This window comes from Colobus angolensis, unplaced genomic scaffold (genome assembly GCF_000951035.1).
Source record: "Colobus angolensis palliatus isolate OR3802 unplaced genomic scaffold, Cang.pa_1.0 Scaffold148, whole genome shotgun sequence".
Classification (NCBI taxonomy): Eukaryota; Metazoa; Chordata; class Mammalia; order Primates; family Cercopithecidae; genus Colobus; species Colobus angolensis.
The window spans coordinates 197010-219323 of NW_012114577.1; positions in this window are offsets into that span (position 1 = coordinate 197010).

Consider the following 22314-nt stretch of genomic DNA (forward strand, 5'->3'; position numbering starts at 1 on the left):
AGCAGGGTCTTGCTATGTTGCCCAAGCTGGTCTGGTGGAACTCTTGAACCTCAAGAGATCCTCCTGCCTCAGCCTCCTAAAGTGCTGGGATTATACGCATGAGCCACTATACTTGGCCACATTTATATTCATCAACAACCTTTCAAGAGTACATCTATTACATATAATAATTTTCATCAGTAAATAACCTCCAGTGTGTATATAGCTTTTACATGCACACCCAATTATGTTTTAGCAAAATTAATTTCATAATAATGTATAACCAAATAAATGTATTACCTCACCCAGTAATTTTTAGTGATAATTATGTAGGGATTTATACAAATGAGATTGTCTCACTGCCACCTCCTCCCCTTGAAAGATCAGTAATGAGATCATTGTGATATACAGTAGGATTTAACAGAGATATTAAGTCAGACTTCCTTGTGTTCCTAATATGTGTACACGCAGCCCTTGGCTAGAAGGCTACAACCCTTGCCCCAGGTCGAGCCCTAAGTAATGCTGTCATCTGGGTAGGATCAACCCAACTGCTAAGCAACTGTCTCTAACTTAAGAGCTTATCAACAGGCTCACAGTCCCTAAACCATCTCCATTACCTTGCCATAGACTCTGAACTACCACCATGAATTATTTATTTAGATTAAGACTTCCCACGTCAGAGCCTTGCTAGCTCTGGCACATTAACTCATTCACTATTTAGCATAATTCAGTTTGCATTCCATAGCAAGCTTGGCCCTAAGAGGATAAGATGGGAGAAAGGCTCAACCCAGAGTGCTGGGCAGGGATGTGAAGGGGAGACCTGAGGAAGGGAAAGGTGTGTGAGGGAATGGTTGGATAAAGCAGGACAACACATGTGCTTGCGTAAAGAGGAGAAAAGCAGGAACCAAAAGGAGGCAGGAAACAGAAGCTATGCAAATCCCTGATTTGGAACAGGTTCAGGACCTGGGCAGTGGCTGTTGATGGTGGGTATAGCTTTTATAGCATGGATGCAGAAACTGTTATGGGATCCTTCTGATCACACTGTTCTGTGAATTGTTCAGATAGAGATACACTGACAATGCAAACAGATCTAGTTACCAGCATTTGTCTTCCCTAGTTTGGTCTTTTTGGCAGGGGAAGGGGAGATGAAGCCACTTTTAAAAACACAACTTATTCAAACAAATACAATGATTGTTTAGCCTTTTCAGCATTGACACGACCCTCACTGCATGTGTCCTGATCTTCCCCAGCAATTGATATCAAACTGAACAAGTGGGATCACTATTTCTTTTGACCCCCTCCTTTTCTCTCCTTTTAATGTTTCCACTGAAAATACTGGACATCTTCTTTCAGAACCATCTCTAACTTTATTTATTTAAAATAACAATAATAGCACCATAGCCCCATTTTCAGACACTGTTCTAAATGTACAGTAGATCCTCAATTCCTCATATCCCCCAAGGGGCATGTCTACAGCTGTTCACGGTGGCACTTAGATGTTCCAAAGGATTGTGCTTCTGCTCGTGCCAGGAGTTATTTTCAGAAGGTTTCTATCACTTCCTCATTGTCTGTATTTTTCTTTTCATTTCTATTGCGGAAGATGGGTTTGAAGAATGAGTTCAATATCTCGGCCATTTCAGACCCATCATTAATTTCATGCCCAGCCTGATTTATTTGTGGACCCGTTTTCGCTTCAGTATCTCTTTTCCCCGGTGTATTAGTCAAAAGCTCTTCTATTATTTTTAACCCTGTTTACTAGAATTATCTTTGCCACTACCTTGCAAGTCACACATGTTTTTTTCTGTTCATCATTCTCTTCTCTCTACATCTCAGCATGGATTTTCCTACGAGAAAATCTGTACAAAATCATTCCCCAAATCACAGCACGTATTTCAAGGGTCTTTATGTTTTCTCTCCTTGGTGGAATTGTGATCTTTCTGACCTTAATTATTCTAGTAGACTGTTTGGTCTTCCTCACAGGCTTTGGTTGCTTCCTTTGCTTGTTAGAAAGGTGGCAGGTCCCTGCTTCTAATCTGTTCTCCTGGGAGAGAGTTGGACCTGTGGACACTGCCTGTGCCACCTGTTCTCTTGGGACAGCCAGCAATCTCGAGAAGTCAGGCCCGGCTTGATGAATGTCAGAACTGCAGGGTGGCTCCGCCCTGAAGATCACCATGGAGCCTCTTCCTTCCAGCCCTGGAATGAAGAGGCCTGAACAGCAGGGGTGCTTGTCTGTTGTGTTCTCTGGCCCCTTTCTCTCCCACCGTCTATAAAGACACAGAAGCGACAACTGTTACAAAGACCCAAATTAACTTCACGGTCCCTAAGGCAGAATCAAGACAAAATGGAGAGAAATGTCGATAAAATCTACCCCCAGCCTTTTCCCTTGTCCCTCCCAAGGTATCTCCTGCTCCCAGGTATCCGGCATCTTGTTCTGGTCCCCTAAGGGTCTGGTCATAACTTTCCATAAGCACACTGCCCAGGTCTGCCCTCCCAGAATGTGCTCCTCCTTTGGGACATCTCTACCCTGCCATGATTACTATCTTAGAAGGAGGTGAGCTGAATTGCTTCTCAGAAGAGACTGGCCAGCCCACAGTGACACTGCTTGAGGGCTCTGAGCCTCCTGCAATGCTACTTAAAAAATAATGGTGTCCTCTTTTACCCCTCCTACCCTCTAGGAAATAACCCTGGTCAAATAGTGGGCTGTTGGCTGGACACCGTGGGCTCATGCCTGTAATCCCAGCACTTTGGAAGGCCGAAGTGGGAGGATCACTTGAAGCCAGGCGTTCTAGACCAGCCTGGCCAACATAGTGAGACCTCATCTCTACAAAAACTTTTAAAAATTAGCTGGGTGTGGTGGGCAATACCTCTAGTCTTAGCAGAAGGATGGTTTGAGCCTGGGAGGTTGAGGCTGCAGTAAGTTATGATGGCACAACTGCACTGCAGCCTGGGCAGCAGAGCAAGACCCTGTTTCTAAAAACAACAAAAAATAGCTGACTCAATTTACTCACAGCCTAAGTTGAAAGATACAAATGAAGTATCAGCAACAGGGCAGATTCGGTGGGAGGTGGAAAAGAGAGGGAATTCACACACCGAAAAGATGACAAAAGAGGAAATGGGGAGTTGGGAAAGGTTAAAAATAGCAGTGAGGTGATGACATAATAGGAGCAATGTTTCTTGCATTACAGATTGACAGAGAAAAACAGGTGTCCTCAGCCTTTGCCCCCTACAGTACGGCAGGGGGATTCCCCCAGCAGCTAATCCTCCTCCTTCCACCCAAGGCATCCCACCCTCTCCTCCGGTCCTGTACCTCCACTGCTTTCCATCCCCCTCAGGTTCAGGACCGGCCTCAAGGAAAGCTTCCTTTTGCTCCTGATATTTGGCTGTGTCCCTACCCAAATCTCATCTTAAATTGTGGCTCCCATAATTGCCACGTATTGTGGAGGGCACTCAGTGCAAGATAATTGAATCATGGGGGTGGTTTCACCCATACTGTTCTCGTGGTACTGAGTAAGTCTCACGAGATCTGATGGTTTTATAAGGGGAAACCCCTTCGCTTGGTTCCCGTTCTGTCTTGCCTGCTGGCAGGTAAGATGTGCCTTTTGCCTTCCACCATGATTGTGAGGCCTCCCCAGCCACGTGGAACTGTGAGTCCTTTAAGCCTGTTTTTCTTCATAAATTACCCAGTCTCGGGTATGTCTTTATCAGCAGCATGAAAATGGACTAATACAGCTCCTCTTTGAAAAGCCTGGGGAGAGGTGTGGTTTGCTCCTGAGCATCAGAGCTCCCTGTGTGGGCCCTGGGGACACTTCCAGCTAGACATGGGCTGAGCACTCCAGATCTATCACCTCATTTAATCCTCACAAAAGTTGGCAATAAAGATGAAGACATGAGGTGTACATGTTTGGGTGATTTGCCCAAGATCCAACAGCTGGTAAAGGGTTAACCATTGTGTGTGCATTCTGAGTGTGGGGTTCCAACAGTCCTGTCTCCCTTCTCCTTTGGTGTGTTTGGCATGATGTCATCAGGGCAGTAGAAGGGGCTCTGGGTGGTGTGCACAGCACTGGGTCCCTATCCACATTTCACACCAACTAGAAACCATTCATTATTCATTCCACCTAAAGGGATTGACCTGACTTTTCTGAGACAGTAACTACTGAAGGTGGAAAATAAGAACTGATGTCTTGCAATCACAGGCCTACGAGCTTGAGATTGTTGCATAAACAGAGAGGAACTTTGGTATTATTTTCAAAGAAGACTACCACAGAACTCATAAGAAGAGTGATACCCATGTGTTGCTGAAACTGCCTCTGCAAAGATGATGAGAGTGAGAGAACTTAGCATGGCTGACTCCATCTTGCTTCCAGCCTTACAAGCTGCCTGTCTTCACTCATTCCTGGGTATAAGCCAAGCTAACCATGGAGGAAATTGGTTTATAATTTAATTTTGAAGCAAAGGTGAAAATAGTCCTTCCCTAAAGCTGCTCCCATTCTTGTTTGGGAGCCAAAATCACCTTTGAAAGATTTTTTAAAAAAATGGTCACAAGACTAGGATTATGGGAGAGGCCTGAATTCTGCTAAAACAGAGGCGTAGTTTCTATAAACCCTTATTGCTAAGGAGTCACATGGCCAGAGGTCTGTTCCTATAGAAAACATTAGTATTGTAGAACCTAAGATTGATCTTTTGAGATGGTTTTCAGACCTTTGCATTCCGGCAACTGACTGACCCTACCTGGACTCATTGAGTTGACTCATGAGTCAACCAGTTTTGTGGCCCCCATCCAGAGGCAGACTCAGCACATGAGGGCTGTTTTCCGCACCCCTATGATTGCATCCCCAACCAGTCAGAAGCATCCATTCCCGAGTCCCCTGCCCACCAAACTATCCTTGAAACACCTTAACATCTGAGCCTTCAGGGAAACTGATTTGAGTGATAACTCCTGTTCATCCGTATGGCTGGCCTTGCATTAAATAAACTCTTGACTGCAATACCACATTCTCAGTCTGTGCAGTGGGCAGGAAAAATCTGTCAAGTGATTACACTACAAGCCTCCTAAGTGCCAGGCACTGTGCCTGTGCTAACTGGGATCCTCAGGATAATTTTGCCAGGGAATTATTGCCTGCCATACAGCTGACTGAGCCTAGGTGCAGAGAGGTTACATGCCTTGTCAAGGCCACACAGCTAGGAGGAAGCCGAGCCTGGATTCAGGCGGCGCCAGTCTGAATCCAGGTATACAACTTTTCTGCTTCCCAAATACACACTTTATAGCTGTTGAAGTAGCAAGAATGGATTCAGGAACTCATCATAGGAGACATGCCCAGACTGTGCACAGTTGCCCAAGAATTAGAGGGAAGAGGAAGAGTCATGGGTGAGGGTGGAGCCAGAGTGGAAGGAAAGGGAGGAAGTTTCTTCTAAAACAGATAAAGAAGGGGATGTGCCTGCTGGGCAGCTGTTTGATGGCACAAAACTGTCACCAATATCAACCTGGTTAACTCAGGTCCCCCACATCCTTCCTCACCTTACTGTGTGGGTATAAATGACGTTACTCTGACATGGTAAGACCTGGAGTAAGTAAACAAACAAACAAAACAAGCAGATAAAACAACAGAAAGAGAAAGAAAGAGAAAAGGGAGGGAGGGAGAAAGGAAGGAAGGAAGGAAGGAAGGAAGGAAGGAAGGAAGGAAGGAAGGCAGGAAGGAAGGAAGGAAAGAAGGAAGGAAGGAAGAAAGGAAGGAAGGAAGGAAGGAAAAAAGAGGAAAGAAAGAGTCCACTCATTTTTCTCACTTAGGTAGACTTCCCATCTTCCTCTGAGCATTAATTGTGCTCACGTGCATTTACATATGCTAAAAGCTGAGAGCTGAGGTCAGCTGAAATTTTGGAAACAAATAAAGTGTACTGTGGTGTTATGAATTAAGAATGAGTTTTGTTGTTTATATTTCAAATTCTTGTATTTGCCTCCTAAGAGTTACCTCCTTTTAGAAACTACAGGAAAGAGATCTTAAGAGAAGGAGAATTACTGAAAACGATGGAGCATGTTTTACTAGATATTTTGATTTAAAAATTTTTTTGGACACGAATTCCTTCGCCAGTGAAAAATGAATAATAAAGGAAATCTGTTTGTTGTTTCTCTCTGGCCCTAGTAAGTTTTCATTGTGCAGACATTTAAAGTGCCCTATTCTGATGGCGTGTCAACTTACAAGCTCGCCAGAAGTGCCCAAATGCCTGGTCTGGCCCTGGTTTCAAGTAGCAATTTGAGCCAGCGCTGCAGATCCGGCTGGATGACAGAGGCAAGGCCAGGAAAGAACAGGACAGGGCCAGGGAAACAGCCAAACTCTCCCAGGAAGGGCTGGAGGCTTCGATCAATTGTCATTGTCTCCTGTCCCTCTTCCAGCACAGCTCTAGCTGTTTCCCGGCAGCCCTGCCCCGAAGGACTCATCTCACTGTGTCTTTTGTCAGGCCAAGTCCCCTGCCATGCTCTGCCTTGTCCCCAGCAAGGGAGGGTAAACAGGGAACTCCTCCCAGGGAAAGGCTGCTGGCCAAAAGAGAAGATGGGCATTTCCTTAGACAGATGAACGTCTGCATGGGCAGCAGACTTGCTGTTTGAGCAGGTGGAGAGGAGATGTGAGGCAAAGGGCAGAGCAGAGAAAGGAGGCATGCCTGGAACTGCTGGTGCTCCCACAGATGGGCATGGCCAAGTGTGGGCCCCTGGGGACACGCAGCTGCTGCAGAGGTCCCTGGTTTGACTGACTCACCAGTGTGCCTTTGGAGAAGGCTACTGTGGGAGCAAGCACCCCAGGAGAAACAGGCTGTGGGGGCAGTGCTGAGGGTGGGAACAGAGGGGTTTGAAAGTGGGGGAGGTAAGGTGCATCTTCCTCGTGTGCTCTATATGCCAGCCAGCACCTGTCCCCCACCCTCAGGCAAGCCGTCCTGGCCAGGGACAGAGTGGAGGCAGCCAGATATACAAGGGAGAACAGTCCTTTTTCAAATCCTTTGTTCCCAAGCAAATTGGAAAGGAGAGACCTGGAAGAGAGAGGTAGGTAGAAGAGGAGAGCAGCCTCCTTTGCTCTTTGTACCAAGGCTTCCTGGCTATAGCCTGGCCCGTGGGAGGGTGGGGGTAGGAGGAATTGGTCATTGGACTGGATATGAAATAAATAGACCCTTGAAACAGGCCTGGGCTGTTTCAGTTACTGAAAGTGAATGGAATGTTATAAAATCTGCCCCAAATGTCATTCAGTGATGGGAAAGGGCATAGTTGAAGGGAGTGAATAAGAACAAAAAAAAAGTCACATTTGAATTCCTACTGAATTCGCACATCTCAATGAACTGGCTGCCCGTGTCCTACAGGGTCTGTCCCTGAGGGCAGGGCTGCGTCCAGGTGAGTTAGAGGCAAAGCCAGGAGGGCTGGGGATATTGCAGCTGCACACACATGGCCGAGGCCAGGACTCAGGTCCTTGGACTGCAGCGCCAGAGATGAAGATGCGGGGAAGGGGAGGTGTGGGGGTTCAGTGTGGAGCAAATGCGTGAGGCACATCCTGGTGGGAAACAGTGGGAGAATAGAACAGCCAGGTGAACTGAGCTCTGGGCTCAGACCAAGGCTGTGCGCCTGAACTTCTGCTGAAGATCCAGAAATCAGCCTTCAAAGGAACCTGGATCCATTTTCAAGGTGCTGCCTTGCTTTCAACTTCAGCAAATGATGATAGCACGGTCTAAATCCTAATCCTAACAACAGCAGCTTACCATGATTGCAGGATCCTCATTTACTGTCATCATCCCCAGTTTACTCATGAAGACGCTGTGGCCTACAAAGTGTGGCAGCTAGGTTACTTTCCACCAGAATTTGTCCCCACTTTCTAGAAGAGAGTCCTCAGTTGCTCTGACAAGTGGCTGCCTGTCCAAGTACTACGCTTCCCAGCTTTCCTTGCATCCTTCTCCACTTTCTCTCGCCTCATCTCTTCACTGGATGCCGAACATGCAGAGGCCCTCGGGGATGGTGGGGCCACAAGACCAGAGAGACTGGTTCCCCAAATCAGGGTGTAGAGGGAAGCTGTCCTTCAACCAGGAGCACTTGGAATAAAATGTAAATGCAAATAAAAAGTAAACTTCTATTATGCCAAGCTGCCAAGATTTTGAAGTTCATTTGTTACAGCAGGCAGAATTATCCCAACTAGCACAGAGAAATGGAGTAAGTTTGACGAGCCATATAGCCAGTGAGTGGGAAGAATGGAGATAAACTCAGATCTGCCCAACTCCAGAGGAACACCCAGGCCAATCAGGTGCACATCCTGCCAATGCAGGTCTCATGTATGACGGGCTCCCCCTGCCCATACAGCCTGCGTGTCTGTCTTCGCACCTAATGCTATTGTAATGGGACAAATGTGGGCTGTTCCAAGGAGTGGACACGGGATAACTATTCTGAGTCTGTGGGTTCCCCTCTGGGGTCAGCATCCAAGTTGTGAGACATTGTGCTGAAACTTCATACCAACCCCACTTCCAGGTGAGACCAGACAGGAGGTCCATTGAAGTGTGGCCAGCAGACAATGTCTGTTTTTGTTTTTTGGTTTTTTTTTTTTTGGATCAAAACATAGATGGGGCAGTCTTCCCAGAAAAGTACGTGTTCACTGGACTCTCCATGCTAACTCAAGGACCCTGGAGCAGGAACTGGAAATGGGTGAAGAAGTTCCACATATAGACGCCAGCAGAGCTTGGGAGCCATCCCGAGGGCTTCAGCTTCTGCTGTTTGATGTGGAATTGACCAGACAGTAACAATGATAACAACAGTTGACGTTCATCCAGGGCTACCAGTGTTCCAGGCACTGAGCTCACACTGTACCATCTCGTGTCATCCCCACAGCAGTCTCATGAGCGAGGGTCTTCTGCCAAGTTCACTCTGTTAATGAGGAAATGAGGATGTAGAGGGAATAAGCCCCTTGCCCAGAGCCACACAATTACAGAGCAGCAGAGCTGAGACTCACAGCAAACTCTGCTTCCAGAATTCTGCTCTGAAACACTGGTCTCCAAGTGCTCTGGATCTTGCTCTCCATCAGAGATAAAGGATCAAAATTTAAAAATTAATTTTATACATGTGCAACTCTCACTATGCACATTCAATGTCAGTAGAGCAGGAAGACAGGAAAAAACTAGTGACTTTCTAACATTTCTTCCCTTGCCCTTGGGACTGTGCACCCCTGGAGTGGGCACACTCCCTTTGGAAACAAGCTCTGGACCCCTCTCTGGATTGTACTCAGATGCCAGGACCACATGTGCTTCAGTGGCCAGGATCTTTTCCAAGGGCAGGCAGCCCTTCTCCAGGAGAGAACTCAGGGGATATGGGAAGGCATGGGAAACACTGATCCTACATTTTGTCCATTGCATTGGCTTCATCACAAGGTGCTGGGTAGTTCTGAAGCCTTGTGGTTGCAAAAGCCTTGTAAGATTCAGACTACCACTCGAAGGCAAGTTTCTTTTATAGAAATGTCCATAACGGCTGAAAAGTGAATGGGAGTGAATGCTTCATCAAGGCCCGTGAGCTCTAGGTAGCCTTGGAGGTCAGGCGCTGACAGTTAGCATGCTGTCAGTGGAGGTCATCATTGATGGAAGAGTAGGGGGAGGCGGGTGGCAGCATGCAAATGTTCCACAGAGAGATAAAATACCCTAATAACCCTACTTCCATGAGGTCAGAAACCTGCATTTGTCTAGCTTGGCAAGGCACTGGAGATAGTGGAGGGGAGCCAGTACCATCTGGGCTTCTCCATGTGCAGTGCCCCTTCCCGAGAGTACATCAGGATGTCAGGGAGGCAGGCGGTCTCAGAGTGGGCCAGCAAGTTTTGGAAGGTGTCATTCATAAAATATTGAAACACCGAGGCTGCAGAACACAAACCAAATGGCCATGACAGGTTCTGCGCAGGGGAGAGTACAATGGAACCCGACCTCCATTCATTCCTGACTCTCATCCGGCTCAGTGGGCTCCAGTGTGTGTGGACTCCAGCCACAGGAGTAGGTCCAACGGTGCTGAAATTAGCAGAAGCAAGCACTTGTCATGGATGGTCACTTTGGGAAGGGCATCACCTGCAGTTTTAAAACACTGTTCTGTTTCTTTGTAACAAAATATAGCAGGGTCTCAGCCAAAAAGACAATGGCACATAAACCTTTGCCCTAAAGCTATGTTCAGGAATTTAAAAAAGGGTGCAAGCCCTACTTCAGACCATGCCCAGGTTTCCAAGTGTCTAGCACAATCCAACAGAGGGGGTAGGCTGCAGGGAGGGGAGAGTGATTGATGGGGAGGAAAGAGTAATATGACATGATGTTCAATTCTACAGAGCAACACATGCTGTAACATGTGTGAGACTGGCTGCCTCTCCTCTACGAAGAGAAGTCAGTGACAGCCAGGACTGGTGTAGGCTCTGTTGAGCATCGCAGTCATATGTGAGTGCTCAAGAGATGCTATTCACTTTCTCAGGTAGGTATCTCCCTCTGACTGCTCGTCCCCTTCTTTCAGAACCTGCCAGACCCCTTTTCAGGGAGTCCTCTGCAGATAGACGGAAGAGGGAGCCTGCCCCAACCCAGAGTTGACTGAACCCAAGTTGGACATTGAGTTCCCCCCACCCCCACTGAAATGGGCCTCTCTCATCCTCTTTTGTGGAATTTGAACCAAGCGACTCATGTAATTTCCTCTGGGGTCTTGAAATATGAAAGGATTTAACACAGAGATGGGTGGGAGGTGGGCAGCCTTGTTGGATCCTCCATAGAGAATTGAGGACATTGTGTCTGCAGAGAGACACACACACACATAAGAAAGATGGCGGCAGAGATGAGCTCAGCAGCCCTGGATCAAGTGGCTTAACATACCCTGTCCTTGACTCTCCAGATCCCAGCTGTGGTCCCATGTGGGGCCTGCTGCATGCCCTGTCCTTGGGTTCTTTGAGCTACCCTTGTAGCCTCCAATAAATCCACTTTGCCCTGAGCTAGGAAGAATAGTTCTTGTGCCAAGTGATTCTGGACTGAGACACCCTATACCCTGCCAATGCAGGAGGCCAGTGTGGGATTCTGGAGCCCCAGGTGACACAAAGCTTTCCTCCTACTTTAACCCAGAACGCATTCACCGATTCTCCCCACATGCCAAGCACAGGGAGAGCCTGGAACACGAGACATGACACACACCCATGCTCATGCTTTCTCTCAATGCCCGCTTCAGTTCCTAAAGAAAGGAAACAGAAGAATCACTTCCCTCTCATCAGTTGACATCAGTATTCATTCTTTCGTGACATTCTACATGTCTCCAACATCTGTGATGGCATCGCCCCAGAAAGGGATGTAAACTGGGAAGTGGGTGGAAGTGAAAACAATAACCTTTATTTATATGCTTCTCCCTTAAACAGGTGGATCTGGGGGAAATATTTTGAGCTCTATTTAATGCAGAGCTAAGTGGGGATAATTTGATTCCTTTTGCTTCCCCAGATGCGGTTTGTAGAGGGAACTTCACAACCTCCCTGGAATTGCTCACATTTGGCAGCTAAAGTGGAAACACCAATCCAAAATACTCACCCCAGGCGTGGGGTCACTCCCAGTGACAGAACTGCCCTGCATTTCCATTGCCTGGACTGAGGAACAGGTGAAAGGGGAACCACAGTGGCCTGGGATGTGCCTACTCCCTAAGCCAAGCTTCTCTGTCCTGAGTGGGCTTAGGGTCCCCTGCAGCATGGGTGTTAAATGCTGCTTCCTAGGCCTCACTCTCAGAGCTTCCAGTTCAGTCGAGTCCAGGTCCCTAACCTGTCGTCGTCCAGTTGATTTTGATCAGGTGCCCCACAGCCACACTTTAAGAAGTAGATCGAGTCCATCTGTGCATCTTCCCTGTTATCCCTAAAAATAAGGTTAAAAAAAGGCACCAGTTCAAAAATCCAGTTTATTTGTTTGAAGTTCAGGTTTACGGTTCCTCCAATTCTCAGATCACAGAAGAAGCATCTGGAAGGAAATAACTCCTGCACCCACACCACACCCCAACTACAGCCAAGGGAGTTCACGCCCATGACCTCTAGGCTCCTCCCGTGGCAGGGAAGCCTTTGATTCTGCGCCTACTCCTTGAGTCTAGAGGTCATAGGCAGCCAGTGGACATTTCTGGATTCTAGGTCAGCTGCAGCTGCATTCCTGGGCAGGGGCTATGTGATGTGCTGAGCGTGTCTTGGAAGAGTCGCTGGAATCCACTTACCTGGGATGCTGCTCCTAAAAACCCCTTTTCCAGCTGCGGCTGTGGTCACCTGCAACATCGGTTCAGCCACACAGGTGATCCAACCGGCTTCATTTCACCCAACCTCACTAGAATCTCGGTTAAACGAACAGGGGCTCCTGTGTTGTTTTCATGACAAACCCCTCATCTTAAGTCAGGGCTCTGGTAAGTGGCCCCTGCCTTGATTCCTAGGCTTGAGTTTCCTTCTTGATAACCTGCCCATTCTTTAGTTTCCCCAAGGCTGTGATTCTACTTTCCTATTTTCCAAAAACTTCTCCCTGGGGAAAGAGAGTCTGCTTTTGTAGACAGATTTTGTAGACATTGAACCCTGCTGACCCTGCTGTCTGCTGGGTGCCCCTGTCACCATGCCCTGCCTACGTGACATGATACCACCTTTGGGGTCCCCAATTTCTCACCACTTGCCTGGACTGCCCCTTGTGCAGTAGCCGGCCTCTAGAGCCACCCTCTACCCACCTGGCCTTGCTTTCTACCATGTTTCCCCACCCCGTCCACCTTGGGGCTATTCCAACTTGCTCCTGGCAAAGGGCTATTGAGTTTCTAGGTCTCAGTCCCTCCTCACCAGGCTTGTCTAAGACCTAGTTCCAACAGATTTAGAGCCAACTGGAGGCCAAGATCATTGGCTCATACCTGTAATCCCAGCACTTTGGGAGACCAAGGAAGAAGGATCATTTGAGCTCAAGAGTTCAAGGCCAGCCTGGGCAGTAAGACTCTGCCTCTAAAAAAATAAATAAAATAAAATAAAATAAAATAAATAAAATAAGTCAGACGTGGTAGTGTTCCTGTACTCCTAGCTACTTGAGAGGCTAAGGCATCAGGACGCTTGAGTCCATGAGATCAAGGCTGCAGTGGGCTATGATTACACCGCTGCATGCTAGCCTGAGTGGCAGAGTGAGACCCTGTCTCCAGAATAAATAAATAATTTAAAATAAAAAACAAAAATCATCTCCCAGGGGTATAATGGTTTCTCATTTATATCCTAAAATGGATTGAAATATGAGTCAGGGCTCTTGGTTAGAAAACTGGTGCCCCTGCTATTTAAGCAAAATATAAGACTTTGTGAAGGAAAGAAAACATAGCAGTGAGAAGTAGAGAGGAATGAGTAGAAATAGGGAGACCAGTGGCTATGTCCCCACAAATCTTAGATTGCATCCTGGAATCTTTCTTTTCCTACTCTTTGGATCTGCCTGGGCTCTTAGAAAACATCCCAAGGCACTGTCCTCCTGAGTCCCCCCAGGGTGACTAAGCAGTCAGAATGCTTCTGCTGCTTCTCTGCCCTCAGCCCGCCTGGGGTCGCATGTGACATCTGGCTGCTGTTCCGCCATCCACTCTAACAGCCTCTTTGTACCTCTCTGCTCTTGGTCCCCTGGGAAGCAGCGTCACGTGGGTGCTGACAGCATTCACTCCAGTGGGGTGGTTTCAAATCCCATCTCTGCTACTTATCACCTGTGTGACCTCAGGCAAATCACTTAGTACCTCTGACCTCAGTTTCCCCACCTGAAAAGGAGTGTATGTTTGGCATATACTTTTAAGGCTGTTGTGAGGATTGAATGAATTAAATATGTATAAGGTTCTTAGAACAGTGCCTGGCCCATAGCAAGCACTATCCCATATAAGCGTTCTTTATGATTATTATGGCTCTCTCTCCATTCTAGTTAATTTTCTCATCATCTTCTTTACTGCTCAGTCTGGTCTGCATGCATTCCCATAAGGTTTCTATAATCTCTTTCACCTCCATTCAAAACACTGCAACATCTTCCTCAATTTCAGCTCAATTCTGGGCCCACGTCCACTAATACGGAATCCATGCTTTCCTAACAAGCAAGAGAGTAGCCATTTTTATTAGGATCCTTAATCAGAGTAATATTTTCTCAAGATTTTAGTGAAGCTTCTACTATCTGGACTGTCAGATTTGGAGTCAAAGGTGGTGCCTGGGTTTCTCTACGCTTCTCATGTCCTGCCTGATACTGGGCAGCGGGTGGCATGCTCTCTGCAAGCACTGCTTCCCTTCACTGTACACTCTAAAATATCCTTGGCAGGTGCTAGGCTGTATATCTACTAGATGCACAGTTGGTTTGGCCAATAGCTAGACCATCATTTAAAGACTGTTACATGGAGCACCCTCTGGCTGTGTGATTGCCACAACTGCATGATGGAATTGTGAGACAAAAGCGAGACCCTGTCCATGATGAAAACCCCCTTAGAAGAAGCTCTTCTTCCAAGTCTATAAAACAAACCCCTCTTAAGTTGGTTACTAGGGTCCAAAATTCCAGGCCTTTCACCAGAATACTTCACAGATCAAAGTTAAGTAGGAAAATTTAATAAAGCTACAGTCTCGGGTTTGATTATTCTCAAAGCATGACATTTACCTCAGTTCACCAAAATTTCCCCTTTAGGCCACACTGTTTCAGTAATTCGGGTCTTTAGTAGGGGAGATAATATTTTTTGCCATGCTATAAGTTCTTTTCTTTTAGAGGTATATATTTTCTGCAGTGAACACCAAGAATGTTAACGGGCCATCAATTTAACTTTGATTTCATAAAGTGTGAGGAAAGTGGCGGCAGGCTGTGGCACTTTTGCCAGGGGGCGGCAATTAAGCAGGTTGAGAAGGGACTTGAGCAAGGCAGGGACTCACTCTGAAATGAAATTACTGGAATTTGCTCTGTCGGAACTGTGATTCACGCAGAGATCTGAGAAGCAAGCCTAAAGACTAATGAAACCACCTTCCTTTAAACTCCAAGCTAAGTAGCTAACAAGCCCTCTGTACCTTGTTGGTAAAGTCAGATTTTGTTTCGGCTTCATCACAGTTCTACAGTACTCCACGTTGATGGAGAACCTTCATTTTCCACTTATCTACATATTGATTGCATAAACATATGTCCCCTAGGGAATCTGTAGTGGCAGTAAACTTCAAAGGCTTCCTTACATATTTATAGCTGGAAGAAAGGTCTCAAGGGAGTCTTGTACCTTGATTGAGTTCCCCCCCTGGAACTCCAGGCTTATTGGTGGGACTGCTAAATTCCAAGACTAGCGTGTCAGTTCAGAAGATACAGGACTTAGCAGTCCAATGCTTTTGATTTCAAAAGACTAATTTATTCACTGATATTGGGAGATCAGCCTAGGAACTGGCGCTGGTCATTTATCTGAAACATCATTCCTTTTCCAGATAGAAAGTACAAGAGGCAGATGAAATTATGGATCACAAGTTATAGTGTGTGTAAAAGAGTAAAAATACTTGGAAACTGTTAAGGGAATATTTGTTCCAGCTAATGTTCTCCTGGATACAAGGTGTCGTAGTATACTGTATACACAGTTACTGTACCATGCTTCTGTCTCTCTTTCCTGCTCTACTATTATATCCTAAGGTCAGAGTCTGGATCTTGTTCAGCTTTGTGTCCCTAGTGCCCACAGCAGAGTCAGTACTCACTAAAGGCTTATTAAATGAATGCTGAATTAAAGAAGGAAGGCTTTGTTTTTGATCTTGAAAAATAAGTCAGTTTCAGGGCAGCGGACTATCCCGTATGTCACTGTAGCACTGGATACATGTCATTATAGCCCATAGCATATACAACAAGCGTGAACCCTCATGAAATCTGTGCACTGTGGGTGACGGCGTGTCAAGGTAGGCTAATGAATTGTAACAAATGGACCACTCTGGTGGAGGATGTTGATACTAGGGAAGGCTGTGCAGTGTGTGGGGACAGAGTGTACATGGGAATTCCCTGTACTTTCCACTCGATTTTTGTTACCACACTAAACTTGGGTCGGCTTGCCCAGCATGCAAAAACAGTTAAATATTGACACCTGGATTTGCAGTGAGAGAAACTGAGGCAATTATTGCAGAATGCCAAGCAAGGAGAATCAGGCAGCTAATGCCTAAGATCCAACATCCCCAATGGCTTACAAGCAAGGGTTTTTAAAGGGAGGAGTATATTTCAGGAAAGCAGAAGTTACAGGCAAAATCATAAATCAATACATGGCAGTTATATATTGACTTGGTCTAAGAAGACACGATATCTTGAAGCAAGGGATTGCAGGTCATAGGTGGATTCAGAGATTCTTTGATTTGCAATTGGTTAAGGAGGCGAGGCTTTGTCTGAAATCTTGGGATCAGCAGAAAAGAATGAAGGTCTGGCCTGGGGGTGTGACTCTCTCCAGGTCCCCCAGGAAGAAATTTAAAACAAAGAACAACTGTCAGAGTTCAGTCCTCAGTTCCCCTTTATCTGAGATCTCTGTGATGGCAGTCAGCATTTTCCATCTGGTGGGGGGTCCTGGTTTCTGAAAAACAACTCTGAGATGTATGTTAAGATGTTATCTTTAGCTTCTATAGGGAACCAAACATCTTGTGACTACCTTACCTGAGTGGGTATTAAGTTTATTATTAAATACCTTCATGCTTAATGGGTTATTCACTTATTTCCCAAGTCTAGGTGCCTGGAGTTTAATTTCAGTCTAGGTGCCTCGAATTTCCCTTGAAGGGACTAAAGATTTTTCCTTTATTTTCATGCTTGGGGGATCTGGAGGGCTCTAAGTGGGATCCCTGCACCATCTTGTTTTGCTGTGAACCTAAAACTGCTCTAACAAATGAGGTCTATTAAAAAAAATAAGTCAAATTTCAATATGGAGTGATGGTGAGTGAAATTATTCAAGGCAGAAAGAACATCATGAGGCAAAATACTGAGGTGGTGGTCCTGTGTGGGATGAGGAATAGAAACACAGACTCAAGAAAATTAGTGATGTTCAAGTTTGGCTTCAGGAAACTATATATATATAAGGGGAATCATGAGAGATGAGAACTGCAAAACGGTTCAAGGAGAGAGGATGAAGGCCTGGGATAAACTAAAAGCTTCAACTTAGTTGAGTAGGCAGCAGGGAGTCACTGAAAGCTTCTCAGGTTACATTGCAGCAAGGATTAAAGTTGCTATTAAATCTGGGTCAAATTGTCAGATTTCTTTATTTCATCTAGGTTAGTGATCTCCAATTGCACTGCATCAATTACTCCCTTCAGGTACAAACAGCAGAAGCATCAAATATATTTGCCTATGGTCACTATGAGTTGTACACCTCCTCACTATTTCCTCATTCTACATTCAGATAGTTTCAAAACGAAAACTTACTGTGATTAGACTCATTTTTTTTATTACTTCCCCCTACTTATGCCTTTTACTTTTAGCTTCAATACAATATCTATTCCAGATCCCTCTCAGAGATGTGCAGCGAAGGAGGTAAACACAGAGATCTGGTTAAAGAAGGCAGGACAGGGGCAATTGGCATGATGTCCAGGAAGCTCTACAACTCTTAAAGAGACAGCAGGAAAAATGCTTATCTAGAAATGTCCTTGCGCCAATACTCCTTATTCCAGGGAACTGCAGAGAGGATAGAGAAGCCACCGTCAGTCATAAGAGGAGCCAGCTCTTAACCGTCACCAGGGAGAAGCACTCCGAAACTTTGGCTGTGAGTGAGATTCCCTTCTGTCCAGATCCCCTCTTTGGGCTGCTGAGAACGCCCACTTTATGGGGATACCACCTTATAGTAAAGGCACCAATGAGAATGCTTTATGTGGGCTGGGATGATAAATTCAGATAGTATTGATATGGGAGGGGGGCAAGGAAGTGATGAGAGGAGAAGGGGGGAGTCCCTGGTGAGGGCGCCACCCCTGGGCCTGTGCCCACAGACCTAGGTAAGGACAGGTATTTCTGTTCTCCTGCCCAAATGTTGCATTTTCCAGGACCACCTTGGCCCACCACGCCCCCATCCTGTGCCTATAAAAACCCTGAGACCGTAGAGGGCAGAGACACAAGCAGCTGGACATCGAGAGGAACACACTGGCTGAAGAACACACCGACAGGCACTGGCAGATGCCGGCAAGCCACGGACCGGCGGAACAACGCACAGTTTGGCCACTGCGGTCAGAGGACAGTGTCGCTGCTAGGTTGCCTGACTCCAGGGTACAACCACCACCTTCCCACTCAATCCCCTTTCTGGCTTCCCCATCCACCTCACTGAGAGCTACCACCACTCAATAAAAAATTTTGCACCCATCCTCCAAGTCCACGTGTGATCCACGTGTGATCCAAGGCAAGAAGCCAGGATACAGAAGTCCTCTGTCCTTGCCATAAGGCAGAGGATCGAATTGAGCTGATTAACCCAAACTGCCTACAGATGGTGAAACAGAAAGGGCACACTGTAACAAGCCTACTGGGGCTTCAGGAGCTGTAAACATTCACCCCTAGAGGCTGCCGTGGAGTCAGAGCTCACACTCTCAGTGATCTGCCCGTCTACCTGCTCTCCCTAGGGGTTTTGAGCAGTGGAGCACTGAAGAAGTGAGCCACATCTCCATCGCATGCCCTGCGAGGGGGACAAGGAAACTTTTTCCATTTCAGTATGGAATACTGAGGTGGGGGGAAAGACAGGTAATTGCTGTAGCATTAACCTGGAAGCACAGAGAGGAGATGGTGAAAGGAAACAGATTGGGTAAATAATGTTAGCAACCAGCAGCCCATTCTACTGCTTTGGGATATTTCCTAACTTTCTCTCCATGGGATTCTCACCATTGTGGAGACCCAGTAAGAAGAGAAGGGGGTGGTTAGCACAGTGGTTCCTAGGTCAGGAAGAGTTCTGGAGAGGCTAACATTTGAAATGATACTAATGCAATAGCTAAAATGTAATAAACTCTGCCAATTCCTGTTCAACGGGCTTCACCTGGATTATCCCTCACTGTAAGGCAGGTTCTATTAGGTCCCTTCCACACAGGTGGGGACACAAGGCAAAAAGAGGTTATGTAACTTACTGATGTTTACAAGGTATGTGAATAGCAGAGCCTGTCTGTCTATCTGCAGAAATGGTGCCACTCATACTGCTGAAGAAAGAGCTGGGTAGTACAGACAGAAGGGTGAAATGGAAAAACATAGGCTGTCTTTGAACAACTTCTTCCCAGATTGTTTTTGGGAAGCATTTTGGTTTGGCATCCTCCCAAAATGCTTTTCAAGACCCTTTGTATAAAAAGAAAGTCTCTTCTTTGCCTGTTTCTGTTGCTAGTTCAAACTCCCACAGCCTCATCCAGGCCTTCTCCTCTGTCTATGAGTCACACAGCATGCATACCAGGGCAGGTGGCTATCTTGGCTGAGCACACAAAAACATAGGCAGAAAAGGTCGATTCATGTACCTGTGAGTGCATGTATGTATGGTGCATTCTTGCAGGGCAGGGAGCTGCACTCTGCCTTAGAGTCTGGAATGGGCTGTGTAGGTGGGTAGTTCAAGGTCAACTAGTGATGAAAGGCCCTTTTGCTTTGTGTTCATTTTCCTTTTGGAAAATGTCAAGTTATTTAGACTTGACCCACAATCACTGATAAAATCTTATAAAGTATTTTCCTCTGAAAGCAAATAGCATTTGGCCAGCCGCTCTTAATTATAGTATGTTGTAGGGAAATGAAAAATGACTTCCCTCCACTCCTCTATGTTCCTTGGCTGGGCTACGAATTAAATTGGCATGAGACAGATGAACAGGAGAAAAAACTATTTAATTATATGCATACATATGGGATTGTCACAAATAAGAGACTTGAAGAGGGTCAGATGACTGAAGCTTATGTAGTTTCCTGAGTTACAGAAAGGACTAGGGTATTGGGGCTTGAGGCTTATGCGGTGGGGGTGGCGACCCAAGTTATGGAAGGGTTAGGGGAGGAAATGCATGGTGAACAAAAGTTGACCTGCTATGCAGATAAAAAGCCTTTAGGGTAATAAAAGTTGTCTCTGAGCAGCCCTCACCAGATTAGGTGATGGTTTGTCTGGGCATGGTATCAACCTCCAATCTTTCTCTTCTGTGATCTGAGTTCATCTTCTCTGTTTGAGAAGATTCCTAGGGAAAGGATTCATGACAATTGAGCTCCTTTTGCAGGATCATCTTTAGGCAGGTAAGGGGAGGTCAGGGAAGCCACTGCCTGCATCTGCTATTCCCCCAAGTGCCCTCACTTCTAAGTAAGTAGCATACTGAAGTGTCATACCTTGGGGTGGCATTTCCTGAACTCCTTCTATGTATATACCCTTCCACGATACAGGATAGTCAGCTGTGGGCAGGGTGAGAGCTCAATGCAGAATTGAGGAATAATATGATTGCAGTTATGAGTAAGACCTCCAGATCCAGGACCTCCCCATATCCCCTTCCTTAAGGGCCTTAAGGGTCTGTTACTCTGTTTCCCTTTTCATTCAACTATCAAGAAAATTTAAAGTTTTTAAAAGGGCTAAGGAGAGACTCTGTGGGCAAAGAAACCCTTTGACCATCAGATACATCCCCGATTGCCTGAAACATGGCAGAAATAAATGGTATTATTCTTGGAATCAATCCTAATGTTCACCAATCAATGTTTTTAAAAGTCTTAAAAGAGCCATGGGGTAGGCTAATAAGGTACCTAAGAGAAAACTGCATGGGCATGTTTTGAGTCAACAATATGAACCAACAAGTCCTTAGGTGCAACATTTGCCATATCATCTCCCTTTAGCAATGGAAAGAATGCAGAGTTAGGGACTATGTTCAGAGAAATAAGACCATGACCAAGGCCTTTGCTTCACATTGCTACCTGTTCTGCAAATATTGCTACAACTCCTAAGTGGAAGCACTTAGGAGACAGAATTTACCAACCTGATCCTCATCTTGGGTGGAGTCAGGAGCTGGGTAAGGATGGGAAATGCAATGGAGCACCAGGGAAGGCCTCACAAGGAAAAGAAGCTATGCAAATCATATGGATTTGCATGGCTGGAGGAGCTCCGGGGCTGTCATCCTGTTGGAAAGACCTTAGACTTGGAGGCACAGAACACAGATGGAGTTGCCTGCCCACTCCCTCAGTTCTCCTAAAACTACTGCATAGCCAGAACCTTCTAGATGCAGAGAGATTAACTTATTACATACTGTGAATGCCTTAGGTTGTGCATTAGGACTTAATTTTTTCCAGGGGGTTCCTGGTTGACAAATTGCCTTCTTTTTTAAGTGTCAAGAATATTATTTATTAAGGAAAAATAAACTTTTCAAAACTCCAGGGTCCCAGTAGGGATGTTGACCTGCAAATTGGAGGAGGCCATTTCAAACAAATACAGTATGCACAGGCATTATGAGGGGTACAGATGTGACTGGGATCGTATGAAGCCTCTTTCTGAGATTCAGGTAAGATCAGCTCAAGCCCTTATCCAAGCCCCATGGAGAGTTGGTTGCCTCCCTAAAATTTCGTGGCTGCCCAAGGATTTTGCCTTCTCTGATGCCTTTGGCCCCAGCAGCCTATCTTAACAGAATACTTGCCATTCACTTTGTGTCATTTAGGTCTTTATTTCTACTCTAGAATTGATAAAAATACGGGGCTCATATTCTTTTCTTGAATTACTCAAAACCCTCATCTGATGTCTTCGTGCATGCAGTGAACTTACCTGGAAGAGTTTCAGCAGCAGCAACATTAGCAACTTATGATTAAATATCAGACCTCTATAGCCTAAAAGAGCTTTGTCTACCCATCAGGTGGCCAGCCATCTCTGCCATCTCCAGTCCTCAGAGCCCTCCTTTGCATGCCTAGCTTTCACCAGTCCCTGCCCTATACTCGGCTCAGAGCTTCTCTTTATACTCAAGGACTCCATTCAGCTCAAGCTTAGAGATGACTGCTTGGAATGGAATGATTATTTTCACACTGGGCACCTCTTTCCTCTCCAGGAGGTGGTGGAGAATCTGGAGATGTAATTTCTTTCCAATGACATAAGATAGATAAAATGATTTCTGTCTTTAAGAGCCTTAAATCCAGTTGGAAAATCATTTAATAATTAATAGGCTGTATGGGGAAAAAAACACGGTCAGAGTTAGAGACATGTATTCAATCTTCCAGTGCCGCCCTGATAAGCCAATGACCTTGGACAAGTTACTCTTGTAGTTTCTCATCTGTAAAATATGGATTATATCATGCAATGTTGAGAGCTGTTATAGATGTGAAGCTATATGTTTAAAATGGCTAACAGTGCTGGCATCATGGCAGGCAGTAATAAATGCCAGAAATTTTTATTCATTCCTAAAATATCTGTTATGCAGTAGATGAATATTAAGTGATAGCTACCTTCTGAAGAACAAT